General features: G+C 42.7%; 1 long non-coding RNA gene across 1 annotated transcript in view; it reads left to right on the top strand.

The window, feature by feature from the left end:
• The first annotated feature begins 2,904 nt into the window (after positions 1–2,904).
• The window catches only part of LOC149873766 (uncharacterized), a 197,071-nt gene continuing 180,168 nt past the window's right edge, over positions 2,905–19,807 (top strand). The window contains exon 1 of the long non-coding RNA XR_016439882.1: positions 2,905–3,030. This is a non-coding gene — a long non-coding RNA (uncharacterized LOC149873766). The remainder of the gene's footprint in view (positions 3,031–19,807) is intronic.

Raw genomic sequence — 19,807 nt, 5'->3', positions numbered from 1 at the left:
GGGAGGGGTAGCATTAGAGCACAGAATGTCTTCAGAACTTGGCATATCCTTCAGTGGGTGCCTCAAGATCCGTCTTACGGAAGCATTCTTTCCTTTCTTTCATGAGGAAAGGACCTCTGTGCCCTGTAGAAGAATTTAGAGGAAACTTTGAGGAGAGCTGCAGGGCCTTTCTCCTGGGTTCTTCAAATTCTGGCTGTTTAGGTTTCTCTGTAGAGGGTAGACATTTAAGCTGTTCTAATAAAGCATGCCCCCCATAGGTTCCAACACTTTCACATATTACAAAATCAAACCAGAAACTAACCCAGTGTAATACTGTCTCACAAAGGAGTGGGGGCTATTTTGCGGGGGGGGGCGGGATAGGGAAGATTTTTACAACACAGAAGCCCAGCTCAGCGTGAGAAACCAAGGCAACTGGGACTCAGCTGCACCCTGTACTGTGCTCAATACATCTTCCCAGATAAAAGGAATATATCCCAGAAACACATAGTAGAAGATCGGCATGTGGGGGGAGGGGGAGAAGGGACCTGAGCTTGGGAAGTGAGCTAGAGATAAGAGGGCAGCAAAGTGTGCTGAAGGTACATCTCCTCTCACTGGGGTCAGAAGGAGTTGCATGACTTTTATTACAGTGCAGGTTTGAGCCTTGAGAGAAACCCCACCTATGCCACAGTGAATAGGCCTGATGGGAAAGACAAATGCTGGATGGAAGAAAGGATGACTTGCCTGTTTGTGGGATTGTTCTTAGTCTTCAGGGTGTTACAACATAGTGTTGTGCCAATAAAGAGTATGGACAGAGGAACAAGTTAGAAATAAAAGTGGGTGGGGATTCCCTGTGTAACAGCTGTTCTGCAGTAACAGTTTGTGTGTATGCTCATACCCTGTCTACTTGGAAATACCTAAAACAGATTTTCATTGTAGGTCTTTCCAAACCCCAGGGAATTGCTTATACATTTAATTTCTTTAAAAAGTTTGGCTGCTTGGGGTATGCTGAGCATCTTGTGGTTTCCTCAGTGCTGATCCATAAACAATGCAAAGAATAGAGGCATTAAATATTGTAGTGGCTAAACAAAACTGACACATTCCACGGAAGTTGTGGAGCTCCTAATGCCCCTGAGACTTGAAAGTGATCCATTTTATTGAGCAATATAATGACAGCCCTAGCTGAGCAGAGCAGTAATTATTATCTCTAAGAGACCCAGGAGAACAATCTTTTAAAAGAAAAATTGTTTTTCCTTTTCCCCCACCCTTTTGTTTTAAATTTCTGATATAGGCAGATCAAGATCTTTCATAATAAGATCTTGAAATGGGTATCGCAGCCAGATGCGTTCTATGGGACAGATTGTGATAAACTCCTTTAATACTGCCTTCCTTCATGGGGAGGCCTCCATGTGGAAGTCAGTCAGACTGACTGAGTACAGTATGATCAAACTTATCTGTGTCAGAATGTAGTCACATATTGGATTTTGTTGTAGAGCAGGACTTAGCATAAGCAAGCAATACCAATGGCATTGCAGAGTGTGAATATTGGATAGTTAGTAAGGAAGTGAAAGGAAATCAGAGGGAGTTACAACAAATGGAATCAAAAGGACTTCTGTATCCCCTCCCCTCTGACTTTTCCAGAGGAACTGGCCTGCCTATTCTGTGGCATCTCATCTACAAACCTTTACTTGACCCATGGAAATGACTGTGATGGATAGTGGCCGCCACCGACCAGGGATATAGGGTGGGGTAAATAGGGAAACCATACTGGGCACCACGTGTGGAGCAGGGGGTGAAAAAAGAAGGCTGCAGTTGGCCTCCACACAATTGCAATCACAGCAGCAATTGGGAGCTGCCACTTCCCCTGTGCTCTAGGCATCCAGCTTCATCCCTACGCTGTTGCTCTGTACCTAGTTTTACCAAAAAGTAAAATGGGGGTGGGAGGAAGGGGAGAAGAGGTTTTCTGTCTTACAGGAGTGCTGTATAACTCCATTTCTCAATGCTTATGGAGTGTTTTGAGATCCTCAGTTGACGAGGGCTGCAAGTGCATGTCAGTTATTAACAGCAGAAAAAAATCAACATACTGTTTTCTAGATAACTTGATTAGGTTTCAAAAAACAAACAAAAAAATAACTCGAGGAACCTGGAGTACAGGAACTCTTGGGCAGTTCAGAGGAACTGACCAATCTGGTATGGAGAGTCTAGCACTACACTGAGCTTCTTAAGATTGCAAATTTGAACCAGATCCTAAGCAAAAAGGAAAGTCAGAGTGAAGTCACTGAATCCTGGTGATTTTATACTGGATGAAGAGATAAGCCTGTCTGTTTTAAATCTTATGTTTTCACAAGAGTGCAGCCTCTTCTTTAAGCCCTGTGGGGGAGGGGGGTAGCTATTGCACAAAACCTCAGACAACTCTAAATAACGTGTAAAATCTTCTCACATATTCATGGCACAACAGCAAGTTAGAGAACTACTATGGGCCAGATCCTTAGCTTGCAAATTAACCTCTCTCTACTAAGTTCAGAAGAATAACACCACTTTAACCTAGCTGGGATAAATACAGATGGTAAAAAAGCCCAAGGCAGAATAGATTCAATCTTTGCAGGTCAATCTAAACTGTGTAGATGTCTGAGTGTTCCTTCTTTGTTGGTGAAGGATAGGGCCCTGTGCCCGACTAGACTGGGCCATGGGGAAGCAGGCTTACCTGATCCAGATGCTCAGCCTGATTCTTGTCTGCCATGTCTTGTTGTTGAAGGATAATTTTTTGGGAGGTGATCAGCTTTGCTGGATGTTGACTTGATGCACCGGGCCTGCTTCTTTTGGGGGTCCTACCTCACGTACACCCCGTCCAAGTGCCACCCAGAAATTAAAGTATCAGTCTCATCCTTGGGTCTCAGTGGTTGCTCTCTCTCTTTTCTTCAACCTGTAGGCTTGTGGTTGTCTTGAGCCTGTCTCCAGGTTGAGAGCCACTTTGGGCCTAATGATCCCTCCATCGAGGTGTCTTAGATAGAAGGAGAAATGAAGAGCTATGCAAACAGGAAAACTGGAACTTGGGTAAGTCTCTCAGCCCTTTGGCCTTTGTGCTCACTGGTAGAGACCTCCCACTGCAGCACCCTTTACTCCTGAGGGCGGCAGGATATCTCCCTTTCTGCCATGGCCCACCCTCCTCAATTAAGGAAGCAAAAGAAAAAAGAACCAAGAAGAAATCCTGGCTGTGTTCACCTCTTAGGTGGGGAATGGTCATAGCCCTAGATGGTTTGGCACCATTCCCAGCGTCTCCCAGCATGGTCTGTTCCCACCAAAATGTGGGCTTCTTTTCCTGGCACTTATCAACTATACAGCCCTGGGTACTGGAGCCCGGCTTTTGACTAGCAACTGTCTGGTCCCAGACAATTGCTGGTCCTTCTGTCTCTCGGTCCCAGGTGGCAGGGTTCAGCCTAAATGGATTTCCTCTGGTTAAACCGAAAGCAACAAGAAAAAGAAAATGACACAGAACCTTAATTAGGGTGTTACCGGCTCTCTCATGTCTGGCTTGTCACTCAGTCTGGCTTCCACCATATCACGACTCTCATATCACTTCCACCATATCATTGGCTCTCCCACCATATCACGACTGTGGGCTTGGTGCTGGTATCCCCGGCTTAGTGGGGCCCCTCTGAACTCCCACAGTGAAAGGCAGCTTGCTTCCTGGGTCCTGGGGTTTCTTCTCTGGCATCCCCGTGCTCTCATGTTATTGCTTCCCACCTGCCCTCCAGTCTTGGTGGTGGGCCAGAAATACTAGTGCAGCTGCAGGGCGGTCCAATCTGGACCGAACAGCTGCTGATAAAACAGGGCTTCAGCAGCGTCCTCCAGTCTGTCATTGTTGCTAGCTCTGACAAGGTAGGTGAGTTGTTTCCCTTGGGTGCTGTGGGTTTGAATGGGGCTCTTCTCTTTACATGCACCAGTATGAAAAATCTCTTGCATAATTACATGGTTCCTCCATCCCCTAGACTTATGTGTTATTAGAAACCCAAACCTGCTCCAAACTTTTTGTGAGTTTGCTCACCCTCACAGCACAGAGAGCATTTATTTACCAGTGGAAAGGCTTAAGGGGTCTGGGACAAAGTTCCTTAAACCACTTTGAAGTAAATCAGTTATGTCTGATATTACATTCAACCAGGTTTATTTTAAACCAGTTTCAGACATGTTGAAAGTGGTTTATGCACACTTAATTTCTGTTCTGTTACAGGTTTAAACCTGGAAGAGCCAGCGCATCACAGCAGACTCAATTAATTGAGGCTGCTGGAGCATGGCAGTGTCATGCTCCAGCAGCCTCCTGCCTCTCATGTATAAGCATCCCTGTGCTTAAAAATGGTGGCAGGGGCACTTAAAACAAGCTTTAGTTCAAGGGCCCCCACCACCATTTTTAAGCGCAGAGACGCTGATATAGGAGATGCGGTGGCGCTTTCATTAGAGCCACTCTAATCAAAACACCACTCCACCAACCTTGGAAATGTGTGTAAAAGTGCCCTGAGGTACTAAATTTAATGTGTTAGGAAAAACACATCAATGCATGTGTAGATGCACCCAGTGTGTGCAAGACTGCTTAGAGCTCACTTATCCCACCTTGGGAGGAAAAACCTGCAGCACCCTTATAGGCTCGGCAGTGCTACGTTGGTTAGCACTACAGAAGAAAGAGACTTGGGGGTCATCATTGACCACAAGATGAACATGAGCCTGCAATGCGATGCTGCGGCTAGTAAAGCGACCAAAATGCTGGCTTGCATCCATAGATGCTTCTCGAGCAAATCCCGGGACGTCATTCTCCCCTTGTACTCGGCCTTGGTGAGGCCGCAGCTGGAGTACTGCGTCCAGTTTTGGGCTCCACAATTCAAAAAGGTTGTGGAGAAGCTTGAGAGAGTCCAGAGGAGAGCCACACGCATGATCAGAGGTCAGGAAAACAGATCTTACGATGACAGGCTGAGAGACATGGGACTATTTAGCCTGGAAAAGCGTAGGCTCAGGGGTGATCTGATGGCCACCTATAAGTTTATCAAGGGTGATCACCAGGATCTGGGGGAACATTTGTTCACCAGAGCGCCCCGAGGGATGACGAGGTCGAACGGTCACAAACTCCTGCAAGACCGTTTCAGGGTGGACATAAGGAAGAATTTCTTTACTGTCCGAGCCCCCAAGGTCTGGAACAGTCTGCCAGCGGAAGTGGTTCAAGCACCTACATTGAACACCTTCAAGAGTAAATTGGATGCTTATCTTGCTGGGATCCTATGACCCCAGCTGACTTCCTGCCCTTTGGGCAGGGGCTGGACTCAATGATCTCCCGAGGTCCCTTCCAGCCCTAATGTCTATGAAATCTATGAAATCCCATCTTTCCAAGCAAAGGGAAATGGTGGACTAGTACTAACCTTCTAAAATATGAATGGGAAGATTAAAAGAAAAGGTGTTGGCACAAAGCACTTAGCTTCAGTAAGTAGAAGTGGTGTTAATTCCTGGCAAACCAGAGCTAAGCATGTATGGAAACAATTAGTGCCGTAGTACCCATGAAGCATAAGTTAGGATGGCTGATATTTTGGGATAAAATTCTCCATCAATCATTGGTTTATTTATTTTATTAGCATTCGTAGCGCTGTGTGGTGTGATTATTTTTGATGCCTTGTGACAGGCATAATGAGAAAATACAGGATCCAATCGAGACCTGGCATTGGCCCCACTTACACAGCTTTGAATTCGGACCATACCATAACACATGTGGAAGTTAAACTTTTGCTGAGGGAACACAGATTCTACCCTGACCCCTGGCTCTCTTTCAGGTTACTCCCTACGTTCAGATTTATTGGTCAAGCACCCCCCAAAGCTTGGTCTCCTTTTCAAAACTACCATGTAAATGATGTGCTGAAAACTGAGGTTCCCATATTGTCTGAACTGTTCTTAATGTCTGACTGCCCCAGTTCTGCTGACTAAAAAAACCAAATGCTTCCCGACCAGATGGTATTGATTCTTTACAGTTGTGCTCATACATCAGATGTAGATATTGTATTCCACTTCCCATTACATCTGAAAATGACTGGCTCTAATTGACAATATGGCATCCACATTTTAGCTGTTTGCTTTGTAAAAACTGGCCACTGCTCAGAATTATTTTGTATTATTAACTCCTGTACATTGCCCCACTGTTTGATCAATCTGTTTCTCTTTGTTCTAGGCCATATGTATTTTCAGAACTAATACTTATACACCTTTCAAGGCCTCTGATTTGTCGTACAAAAGATGATAAATCTCTAAGGGCTCCAACTGTATCCTGGAGCATACAACCTAATGAGAAAAATAACTTCAAAATGCTATGCTTTGGTGTTTTGATATTCTATCTTCTAGCATTCAAATTGCAGACAAAAAATGGTCTATTTCATTGAAACATTAATTGCATGAATAACAAGCCTAGAGCTTATATTCCCAGAAGAGACTGTGGTTTAGAAGAGCAATTCCATTGTTCCACGAGTTCTCATCAGCTTTCTGAGCAGCAGCTTTCTTTAGCTGGTAATATATAATGCTTATTCTTTCAGGAAGAGGAAAAATGTGTGACTTACCTATTGCAGACACAGTTTTGGGTGTTTTTGTTTGTTTTACCAGATTCTGTATAGATAGGGTACTGCAGAATGGGGAGATACTTTGGGTACACACAACTATTTAATTTACTTAACAGTGCGTGTACCCCAGGTTCCATTGAACCTGAATATAACTCTAATGCAAGAATACTTCAAGGATATTCTGTGTTAAACATTAGATATTCAGAATTTACTTATGCTTAAGGGCATATTTAACCTCACAGCAGCTTCTGACAAACAAGAAACTTGGAATTGAAATGGCAGTTAGGGTGGCCTGGTGGCCACCGATCTTTTCTATTCCTAAGGGTTTCTTTTTTGCATGGCAGAGGGGGCCAAAAATCATAATCTCCTGAAGTTGTTACTCATTGTTGGTTGCATATAAATGGTTGTCAGTCTGCCTCAGAAAACAGATCAAGGGACTGCAGAGAGAGCCATTCTTTCATCACTAGTCGTATCCCATCAGGTAGAAAGTGCCTGGTTTATAATGTACTTGGAAGAAGCAGCAGGCTTGTTTAAATGATGATGCATTGACCTGAGTGACAATCCTGTTCATATTCATTCTAGTAGCAGAAGTTCCTCTTGATTTAAATTGCCTTGACTTCTTTTGTCACTTCTACTATTTTAATTCCAGTGTAACTGATTTCAGTGGGTGCGTCTACATGTGAAATTAATGTGAAGCAATAAACTCAGGTGCAGTTAACACCACAGTTTATTGCTTCCAGGTGCAGCATTTACACATGTGCCCAGCACTGCAGCACATTTAGTTGGATTGGAGAAACCCTGGCTGGCAGGGAACCTGGAGGTCAGCCTGCCAGCCTGGGGCTGCTCTGACTCGGGTCAGAGGGGGGCTGGCTGGGGCATGAAGGTACTTTAGAGTGGGGCTACCTGGGAGGCAGCCCCCACACTGAAGCACCCTTGTGCCCCAGCCAGGCCTATCAGCATCTACACATGTGCTGCAATAGAGGAAATAATTCTGCCATAGGATAGTACTTGTGTTTGGCAGTACTAACCTCTGGCAGAGTTAATTAGTTTACTCAGACCTAATAGCCACACGTGTAGACAGAGGAATTTTACTGCAGAGCTAATTAGTCTACTCCACAATATGTGTCACACAGTTGATCTAACTTTTCCTACCGAGTTGGAACAACATATTAAAACCCATGCTGTAAAAATTCTTCTAGCACAGGTAGAATTTCCTTCCTTGGGCAGCACTTGTATGCAAGCTGCTAAGTTAGGAAGATAGTTTTCATTTAGAGTTTGTTTCTGCACAAAGGCTTTTCTCGCACTGTTTTTAAAACAATTCTGCCCACCTGTACAAAGCAGGATAACCATTGTTAACTTCTGTTGGTAGAAACTTTTCTTTGTAAGCCAAGTTTAAAAAAAACCAACAACTAGTCTTTTGCAATAAGCAAACATCCGTATACATGGGTACTCATACGCCTTTGTGATTCCAATAGGCAGAGATGACAGAGCATCTGAATGACTTAATCAATTTAAGAAGTTTATCTTCACAACATATACCTATGAGGCAGGGAAGTATCTACACATTACAGATGGAAAGTTAGGCACAGAGAAGCAAAGTGATTTGCCTGAAGTCCCATAGAAAGTGTGTAGCAAATCTGGTATTTGAACCACTTATTCAGAATTTGGGGCTAGACCTATAACCAATTGTGACCAAATTTCTAAGGAAATCTAGCATGTCAAAGTCTAATGGGGGTGGGGGCAGGGTAGGGAGGGAGGTGAGGACAGTTCTTACCTCTTAATATGCAGTTTCTGTACAGTGTGTTTGTAACAATGTTGGATGCAGATAGTTTCAGGAGGAAAGGGATTATTCCTGAAGTTGGGAAGCCTAGAGGATAGCCAGGTTTTCTTTAGTGCTAGCCATAATCAAATTCTTTTCTTTACTGGTTCTTGTAATCCTGCTAATTGAGATCACCCAAAATGTTACCATGAGCTAAAGTCAACATCAATTAAAAATCCCATTTATATTCCCTGTGAAAACACATGGGCTTCAAAAGTGTTTGATTTTCATCGGACCTTCTCATCTGTTTGTCATTTAAAGTTCAGGCCATTTTCCATATTTCTATCAAATGCTGCCTCACATGGAAGTCTGGCAAATGAGCCTGCAAAATAACTTTTTGAAGTTATAAATAATCTAATACTTGCCTGGAGTTGACCTCACTATACAATAATATACAAATTAATGACTGAAACTGAGGTGCATATAGTACTCTGATACTGATTTGTTATTTAAAGGAAAGGATGGACTTCTAACTCTAATAGCACTTGTGGTCATTCTGAATAACCCTACACTGACCTGGGGGAAAGAGAGGGTTATAAGAGGAAACTGGGCAGAATCTGTAACTATTGGCAGCTCTGTCAGGCAGGGGATTTGGCTCTGTGATGTCATTCCCAAGTGCTCTTTGCTTATTTATAAAAGAAGGTCAGCAGGCAAACGTGGTTTTATTTCTTTTTTTTTTTGCGCTGATTGCTTTTTCACTCAGCTCCATTCTTTCATTCCAAGTCCATTCATATTAAAATCCAGACCCTTTTTGCTTACTGTTGCCATCGGCTAGTGTTTGGAAACCTGCTTGTTTTTTGAGAGCTCAGTGGTGGAATATGGACCCATTCCAGCATTGGATTGGTCCCACCACAGAGGAAGTCTCTCTCCAGGAGAACAGGGCCGTCTTGGAGCTCTGCAGAGGTTCTGGGTCTCTCTGGGAGTTCTCTCTGTAGAGATTCTGGGTCTGCCTCTGGTCTTGACTGCAGTGCATCTTCCTCCCCTTTCCACAGCCAGATACTGTAACTCCATTGCCATAGCCTTGCCCACCTGACCTTTTCTGCAGCACTTTGCATTTCTTGGGGAGCAACACAGTACCGTCCTTGTCATGTTGCCTTTCCATTATGGGGACCATGAAAGGAGCAGGAATAGGCTGCTTTGCTTTTTCCACTTTCTTCATACCTAGATTAGGGCCAGGCAGAATCAGGAGACTTCTGAGCTGATTCTTTTCTTTCACAATTGCAGATTAGGAATAATTGATTTACTAGCTTCAAAGTAGTTTCAGGTCAGAGTCGGACTTCTCTATTCCCTGTCCAGGACTCTTCCACTCATTTGCCATGGTGACTTCAATGCCATGTGCCTTACTTTTCCTAGTCCTACTTATTCCCCATTCTATGATCTAGCTCCCTCGCTTAGGTTGATCTCAGTTGGACTCTTTCGCATCCTGAGTGGTAGTATTGGTTGCCTAGTTTGTTAGCACTGAATGTTAATCTTGGTAGTGTGTTGGATTTGGTTTTCTTCCTTGACTGTTTTAGGTGTATCCCTAATTTATACGATTTACATTTGCCCCCAGTTTTATTTTTTAATCAGCTTCTTAAAGGAAAATGACTGCATGCAATAATTAAAATGAGCTTTGAATGACCAGGTAAGCACTCCAGGTCTATTTTTTTCTGCCATGTGATTCTCCCCTCCCCCCACGTATTTCATGTTAACTTGAGATAGTGAGGGCCCTGATCTTGCAGCCCTTTATGCTCATGTCTAACAGGCAAGAGTTAGCCATGTTAGTCTGAAGACAGGCAGAAGGTAGGGCCTTCTGAACCCATTAGTTTAAGTGCTGCCTTGCCCTGCATTCTGCCTTTATCAAGGCAAGTTGTCCCACTGAGCTCAATGGGCCTTCTCACCTGTGCATGATTTCTCAAGGAACTGTGCATGTGTAGGATCCGGTTCAAATGGAGGCATTACAGGTCATATGTGGATGTTCTGTAGGTATCTAGTATATCTATCTCCATCATTGTAACTGTAAACCCTGTAATGGTATCAACCCTGTTGCCTGCCACGGCTGGGAAAGTCATTTTGGTATGAGGCCCGGGAGGTCATGTAGATAGCTATGGTCACTTTAATTTATATCTTATGTGTCACGATGGCTCACTCCCTGACATTCATATCTCTGGTCAGAATGCTATGGATTCAAGTTGCATTCAAGGAATCAAGCTACTGTTTATAGCTGATGGTACTGAGCACAAATGTTAGGAACTACCACCTTGTTTGAAAGCTCTAAGCAAGGGAGACTCTCACTTTCCCTGGCCAAAATACTTTCATTTTGCTCACTGTTGTAAGAGGATATGGAGAGAGACCAATATTTTGTTTAAGAAAGATCATTGAAAAATCATCATATGGTAACAACATTTGTTCCAAAGGCCAGGAACTAGTGGCCTGTATTTGAGAACACCCATGTCCTGCTAATCTCTTGAAAGAACCAGTGTTACTCATTTCTTCTTGGATGTACTGCCTTCAGTTTTCAAAACGAACCTTTTTTCTGTGATGTGTAAATGTAGTTTTGTTAATAACAGGATTCGCAAAACTCCAAGTTTTAATATTTGTATATACTTTCAGTATCACTTTTATATACATGAATAATAGTCACAATTCTACACTGCAGTTGGCCTGCTTGCATTGGTGAGTGTTCAGTTTTGCCAACATCAAGATTTCAAAAAACGTGATCTGGCCCAAAAAATCATGACGGTCGTAAAATTATGAGAATTTAAACATAAGACACGTTGGGTTCTTCGTATTTGCCTTCTAGTGCTTGGTCCCTGTGGGATTAACATTTTCAAGCTTTCCTCAGCAGCCATGAGGACTCAAAGCTGATTTATCTTTTTTTAAATGAAAGCTAGGAGTTTCATACAGAAGCACATGGCTGCTGGAATTGGAAAGTTTTTGGGTTTTTTTAAATCTGGTGTCACAAGTCTTGCACTAGATCATAAGAATGACCAACACTGAATTTCTTTGATCCAATACAAGCAGTTCAAAGACAACTGTTTGTAAGGGAGATGATTCACAAATGGGTGGATGAACAAGCAAAAATCTCCACTAAGCACTTTGTCAGCCACCTGCTATTCTGGGAATCCTGGCTGATAAACATGGCTATATTGGTAGATGTAGAGTTATAATTAATTACTTGTGACATTGATAAATTTCTTTTAGGATCCTCTGTTAATCCAGTGGTGTATCTGCATCCAGTTTTCCTCCCCCCCTCCCAGCATTAACAGTCTATTTATGGATTCAGATCCATAATTAAATGTTTCATCTGCAGAAAGAATGGTTCCTAGGAAAATATGAGCTCTATTTCTGCACCCACATTAGCCTTTGTCAGACATTACATAAGAGATTTGTTCATGTTGGCCTGCTGCTCCTGGCTTTTCGGATAATCTTTTGTATTAAGTTTCCAGTGCATGTAGATAATTTAATTTAACATTTTTCTAAATGCCTGCATGCAGGAAAGCTAACCCTATATGAGCTTAATTAGAATTATTTATATACTGTAAAAATGTAACTGAATCAGAATTACTGGAAAATGTGATTTTTTTTTTTCTTTTCTTTTTTTTTTTTTAAAGAACACATTTTGCTGTAATTGAATTAAGTTAAAGCCTTAATTATTTTTCAACTCTTGCCTTATGCTATTCTTTTTTTCTCCCACTTGGCTGTGTCAGTTGCTTTAGCTTATGTAAAATGTACTTCAGCTGAGATTTGCTACCCTGTTTTAATACATATTTCAATTTATATTATTATACCATATTGTTCCAAAACCCCAAAGTTCTAATAATCTGCATTAACTGGCTCGAACACCTCCAGTGAATTCATGTCTGCATATGACATCTAACCCAGGAAGTAAACAGAAACACAGTCCTTGTCACTTGAGATAACGCTGGTACCACTTAGTCCCTGCAATCCAGCCTGCTCAGAAGATAAATGTGTTCATTGCATAACAATTAAAATTTCTTCTGGAGATATTTGCTCTACATTTCTTGCTACTGGGAAAGAGAACAAGCCTGTTCTCTGAAAGTCAGGATACTTTACAGGAGGAAGAGCTGAGGGAAGGAGGAAATGCGTGTACTCTTGTAACTGATGCATTTTGGGTTGGGGTGGAGGGCAGGAGGTAGTTGTTCTCCAATGACTCATGAATGATGGTGCTTGTCAGCAGACATTTTGTTGCCCTAAGCCTGTTCACAGGCATGATTTACATGTTGGAAGGATGACACTATATTTCATGGAAATGCTATCATTTTGCCAACCCATTTTTGTAGTGTTTGTGCACCTAGTGGGGTTGGGTTTTGTGCATGTTTTGATATATTCCACTGTATGCAGCATTGTTTACTTCTAGTGACCACCTTGGAGCTAAGGAATGGAAAACAGTGATGTGTAGGAAAAATGTAAATCCTGTGGTCATTAGTCCCATCATGGATGCAGTTTAAATGCGTGCTCTCTAAGCTTTCAGACTTGCTGCTGTACTGCAATTCTTTTAGTCTCAGATATTTTCATATGGGTGACCTAAATAATGGATCATTTTCTTCAGAAGGACCTAGGAGGATTCATTTTCAATTGTTCTTTTCTTTTTGTAAATACATAAGCAGAAATGGATAGCAGAGTGAATAGTTTTGAGATTCAGCCTTTACAAGTGCAGGCATCTGTTGCCCAACATGGAAAGAGAGATGTGTTTATCCCATGCTTAACACAGCAAAAGTGATTAGTAAATTCACCATAAAGAAGCTCTTTGCAGAGGTTTTTTTTCATGGTCTTCTCTGCATAAATTTAGGGTATTTGTGTGACTTTACACTAAGGAGAGGCAAAAGGTTGGTATAAAATGGCTACATCTGCATAATAAACTTATCATCATGTCCTCATCCACACTGCACTGCTCTGAGCAGGCTGCTGCTTATATTGGAAGCAGTGTCGCTAATAGCCACCCCCTACACAGTGCCACAGGGCAGGCTAATTAGCATGGGACAGGCTTATTGGCCCTGGCACTCAGCCATGCTAATTAGACTGTCCCAACTGCTGTGCAGACCTGGCTACCCTGCTCCTATTTAATGAGGCAGCCTACCTGGACCAGCACAATGTATTTGAGGGTACTGGTCATAAGCACACTTAGGGCGCATCTACATGTGTCGCTATGGTGACATTGCTACTGTTCCGTGATTTAGCAATTCCCTTTGGAAGTACTAAATCACGACTCAATAGCAGTTCATACTGCGCTGTACGTGTGGCACGGTTATTTTAGTAGCTACTTTGCTTCAGAGGAGCACATCACCACAGCAAAGTAGCTGCTGGTTACATGTAGACACCCATGGACACTATGTTGCCATAGTGTTGCTACAGCGATGTTGCATCATGTGAGGATGTGCCCTTAGTTTACTGCTTAGATCTGGCTAATAACCACCTGTCCGGACCTTTGATCCAAATTCAAATGAAAGCCATGCAGAAGCCCTGAAACGTATGTTTATTCAGGCATGGTGCTGCTTGCAGTGCAAGAACCTTGAAAGCAGATGAAGACACGCTGTTTTAGTTTTCATCTCTGCTGATTTTTCATTCTTTTTAGACCATGGTGCAGTTCGTCAGTCTCATGATATTTTGGACCCTGCTGAAATGCAGCTTATCTCTTCCCAAATAAGTAGCTTTGTAAAATTCTCCTCTCTTTCTCTGTCTCCCTTTTTTTCCCCCTTAAGCTTCATCATCATAGTGAAGGATGGCAGGGGGATTTCATGCCTGAGCTGATACATTTTCATGATAGTTATAGATGGCTGCAACAAATCTAAAGAGACATCTTACAAGAACAGACTGTTTTGAACAAACTAATTAGTCTAAATATGCAGGTCAAATTCATACCTGACACGGCTTCAATGACTTGGTGAGTGGGCCACTGTCCCCTTTGTGACTTTGGCCCTTTGTATTTAGGATTTCCCAATAACACAGTAGCTGCCCTACCATATCAGATTCCTGGTGCATGTGGTCTAGAATCATGTCACCAACAATGGTCATTAAAAGATGAATTGGAGGCTGGTGGAAAAAGCCTCACAATAAGCAGAAATGGGGTACCTGGTTTCCATGTAAGGTCTCATCCTGATCTTTACTAGTTAGATATTACATTAAGACCTGAAGTCTGTGGTTAAAGCTCTCTTCTAAATAGGCTAACATTCAGCATTGCCTGTTACAAGTCTGGATAATCTTGTTAACTATATAAATATGCAGTCCCTCTTACAAAGTTCTTGTGACATCCTGTGGTCAGGTGGTTTCACAGTCCAATATCACTTTTTTTTCTCAGTTTTGAATATGCCTTCCTTTAATTAATTTGACTTTCCTTTTATTCTTGTCACATGAGATGGGGAGAAGAGAAGCTCAGTACCACCTATTTGTTTATAGCGTACCCTCTTATGCATTTCCTCTCAAAGGCGATTTCTTTGTCATTTGGCATTTTCAACTCGATGTTGATGGTTTCTGCAGCTTTGTCTGCATTTGGTTTGAGTGCATCTTGTGTGTTTGCACATACCTAAAATCTCCACGCAAAACTTGGTCAAAACCATGACAAACCACTGAGTTTTGCCTAGTATTCCCTGAATCGTAATCTGTGCCCTGCATTGAAAATCAGCACACGTCTCTTAAATGTCAAGGCAGGCCTCTGGTCTAGCCTCTTTGCATGCTTTCATTTAAACACGGGTTCTACATCCCAGGAAATTTGCAGTGTTTGATGCTTTATGGAGGGTTGCCTGAACAAAAATTAAAAGTAAGCTTGCCAGCTTGTACTCAGTAAACGACTGGATGTCACAATATCCTGTGGCAGACAGTGATCCTCTTACTTACATAAACAGAAGAAATGGGACAACTGGCCGGACTTGGAAAGCTGGAATGCAGCGTCAGTAACAAGCCTGCCTTCTCTGAAACCAGATCTCGCCCTGACCCTGATTAATTACTCAGGAGTTGTTCACACAACCAAATTCCTCCTGTCAGTGAGTCCTGTGCTGCCTTTCAGGACTGCCAATGAAAATAGAGCAGAGATAATCCACATGAATTATCCCTGTGGCTGGACGTAGTGTCCTATCAAATGATTATCATGTGATGAGGCTTCTAGTGCTAGCCAGTTCCTCTGGCTTTCCTGATGAAATATTAATATGCTTTTAGTATTTAAAGTTATTATTCTTGTTTGCTCTCCTTTACATGTCTGTCTGTCTGTTTCTAGTCCTCCTGCACTTTATAGAGTTGAAATACTCCATATAGGAAAAAATACTTTTCAGTCTTCCAAGACAGACTCATAATGTATGGCCCTAGCTGAATCATTATGCTAAGTAATTAGCTGTGCTTTAAATACACTATCATAGGCCAAAGTACAGTAGATGTAATGCAGTATGGAGTATGTTGCTTTTCCCACGCGGATTATGTCTTTCATCTCCTTCAAGTTACTAAGTAGAGATCAGGGGTATACTGTAGGTCTGGATTGTGTTTTAAATTGCAGCTGCTGTATACTGCTTGCTATACTGTGGAATGAAGGGAAATGCCTTTTGGCTGCCAGAGCTGCATGGTTGTAGAATATGAAAGAGAGAGAGAAACTTTTGAAATAGGTACCAGGATCAGAAGACGACAAGGTGTACAGGACATGGCATAGCTTGCAGCCATGTATTCCAGGATTGCCAATAACAAGCATTCCAAAGACACAAAGCCACCACCTCTATCCTCATATTAATTTAAAAGTGCACAATTTAAAAAAAAAAAAGAAAAAGAAAAAGCGTTCATTTTATTTGCCTTCTGAGTTTAAAGCCTGTGAAATTCATATTTATTTTCCAGACTTTCTCTGTGACCAGGAGGATTAGATACTTTCTTTATAGGAAAAAAAAAAAAAAGAATGTTGAATTTTTCGCATAAGCACACAGCTCCAGAAGCTGGGGTTTAAAGACAAATCCTAAACACTGTGAGCCTTGTAAAGACATCCTAAGAGTTGTCCGCAGCTTTTATTGGTGGGTGATTCCAAGGTTTCCTCAGGGGACAGCCATTCTCTGTACAGCAGTCTGGCAGTTTAATCGTATTCTGAAAATTCAGGCCCAATGTCTAAAATTCCCTTGAGAGTCCCAAAAGAGCGCTCTTAAAGTGGCACTGTTTGCTAATTACTAAGGCCAACTGTTGTCTGGCTGGCTTGCCTGAGTTAACATGCTTCCCCCCGCCCCCGCCTCTCCCTTGAGTTTTAATTCTAATGCTAAATGAACATACTGTGATTATGCTAATAATTCTGGCTTTGTTACATAAAGGCATATGTGAGGTGTGCTGCTTTTCCTAATTGTTTCATTCTCTCCGTATTTATACACACACAATATTTGTAGGTTTATCCGCTCTCTGAAGAAAGGTCAGCCCGTTTGGCATCATTACAAAATGTATTACAGAGACAGAAAGGGGTATGGTATAGTGGCCTGAGCCTGCAACAGACTGAGGGACTACAGATAGTACAGACTTCTGATACCAACTCCTTGTGTAGCCTTAGGAAAGTTACCTAAACCCACTGCTGTAGTTTTCTCTCCTTATGGATTGTAGTTAGATCCCTACAAGGCAGCTTTTAAGGATTAAATATGAAACATCTGCAAAGCATTTTGGACATGAAGCACGCAATACATCATTGGCTTAAATGAGCATAGTTCCTTTCCCCTATGGCAGGAGTGTCAAACTCATCTGGCCTGGTAGTCCAGATCAGGCCCATGGCTGTTTGTCCTGCATCACTGCCTGTTGGATCCAGTGGCATCCACTCTGGGACCCACACCATATGCAATGCCTGCCTTGGCTGGTCCAGAATTGTACCATATGTGGCCAGTGGGAGCAGGGAAGGGAGGAGGCAGGATACCACATTGCAGCATGGATCCCAGATCAGCTGGAATGGGCACCACATACAGTTTGGATCCTGGAATGAGCACTCCATGCAGCAGTTGTGCAGGACCCTGCACATAAGGCCAGTCCAGTGCCTCGTCATACGGTTTGTAGGTCAGCTCACATCCAGGGGTAGTACCAGGGACCAGATGCCTGGGCACTGAGGGACAGGTCTTTGACATCCCTGCCTTTTGGCATTAGTGAGCTTAGTCTGAAAAGTGCCAACGTGTGGCCCCAGCAGCAAACAGGGATCACAGCTAGAATCCATTGTTGACGTCTCTCCAAGATACTTATCTGGTCATATCTGAGGATCTCACAATCATTAATTTCTTTATTCTCTCGCCACACCTATGGGGTAGGGACACTTTAGTAACCCCCCCATTATGGATAAAGAACTAAAAAGACTGAGTCAAAGTGGTTTGCCCAAGGTTACACAAGAAATCTGTGTCAGAGAAATCAATCAAACCTCAGACTCTTAGGTCCCAGTCTAGCCCCTTCACTATTGGGTCATGCTGCCTTTTAGCAATTATTCTGTAGACATTTGGCATGTCAACAAAAAGCATCCCTTCTGAGGAAGCTGGACAATGAGAAATGAAGGCTTGATTCAGTTCAGCCAAAACAATAGAAAACACCACCCTCTTTTCCAGAGACAGAAAAGCAAAACAATGGAGGCCACTCTTGCCTGGAAATTTAGTGAAGCCACTCCTGTTTTTTCTTTGTGGAAAGATAAAACCATATTTGCCAACTATTAAGTATGCAGTCAAAAATTGCTAGCAAATGTGCACATCTCTCACAAAAGAGGGCAAAGCTAATTATAAGATCATTTTAATACAATGTTAACTGTGAATCAAATTATCAAAAATGGTCCCAGCCCGATTGGCTGCATCTGCCTACACAGCCATTTTGCCACTAACTGGATGATCCCCAGGCTTTCCGTGTAGCACTGGTAAGATACCAAACCTTTGGAATGTAGGGTAATTACTTTACCCTGCAGAGGAGATCTCCCTGCCAAAACACATGCCACACTATATTAAAGTGTGCACAGTGAAAATAATGCTGGAAGGAACAATCCTGCACCCGCAGTAAGGCAGAAATCCTGTTGGAGTCATCCCATAGAGCAGAACTGGGTTACTCTGTTTAATGCAATTTTTATTGTACTACAGTATTTATATGTACAGGTCTGTAAGTCAAACAATGGCAAAGATTTAGCTCATAAATGGCATGTGCCTCTGCCAGCTGGGGGGGCACAGCTGTGTTGGTGGTGGTGGGAGTGCAGCAGCAGGAGCCTGGCAGCAGTAAGTGTGGAGCTCCCACAGACACTGCTTGCACTGGCGGCGGTGAGGGGGGGTGGGGGTGGCAAGCGCCGACCAGGGGTCGGCGACCACCTGCAAGTGCCACTGGCAGGAGCAGCAACAGCCAGGGGCAATTGGCAGTGTCAGCGGCGCCTTTCTGCAGGGGGTGCATCGCCATGCTCAGGGGGTGAACATGTACCTGTGTGCACCTCCTACACATTGCCTCTGGTTTAGCTGAACCACCTAGTATAGGGTTTTCCAACCTTTTACAGGCAAAGGCACACTTACTTAATAAAAATTTTTCACAGCACACCTGTTAAGGCATTGCCCCAAAAGTCTGCAGCATACCTCTTCACAAGTGTGCCGTGGTACACTGGTTAGGAAACACTGACCTAGTAGGCAGGGCACAGCTCTGATACTCAGAAAGCCTGGCTGGATTCTCAGTTCTGCCACTGACTTGTGTGCCCCTCAGGCAACTCATAGGAGCATGGGACTGGAGGGGGCCTGCAGGACATTTAGCTAGTTCCCTTGTTTTGTAGGCCACCGCTACCCAAAAATTCCAAACTTTCCCAAGCCATAAGTATAGGCTCCAAAACCCAGAGTCACAAAGGCTGCCCTAGCACATTGCACAGGTAAAGAACAAGAAAGATGATAAACTGCCAATGCATTGATGCTACAATGGCAGAGAAGTGCCATTTCATTTATCTTCCATGTGCCTGACACCTCATGTGTGAAATACGAGTGACACAAAGTTTTTACCCATCTTTGCAAAGCTCTTTGTGGTCTAGGGATGGCATGTGATCTATAAAGATGCTTATGATTTAAATGCTAGTGAGTATCATTAGTGCTGGATACTGGTAATTCAGCCTGTTGGGAGTATTACAATTCATAATGTCTCTTGTTGGACTGATGCTCTCAAATAGTACTTGTTCTGACCGACTATATGTGAGCCATTGAAATATCTTCACACAGGGTGATTAAAGATCAGAGTTTTAGCTTTAATATTCAGTTATGTTGTTTTCTTGGTAATTTTAAACCAGATTGTTAATAAAATTACTGTATATTAGATTTTTTGTGTATAAGTTGCTTTTCTGTTTCTTAATGTTCATTAAGGACATAAAAACGAGAAGCCAAAATATATGTATTTATTTGATTGACAGTAATGGCTCTGAGAGAAACCATTTAAATATTATTTACATATTATTTGAAGCCATAATAAGCTATCATGTCAATCCATAGCATGGCATTGTTATTAAATGGAA

Source organism: Crocodylus siamensis, chromosome 1, assembly GCF_052110815.1.
Source record: "Crocodylus siamensis isolate JL-2025a chromosome 1, ASM5211081v1, whole genome shotgun sequence".
Taxonomy (NCBI): Eukaryota; Metazoa; Chordata; order Crocodylia; family Crocodylidae; genus Crocodylus; species Crocodylus siamensis.
This window is presented reverse-complemented; position numbering and strand designations above follow the sequence as displayed.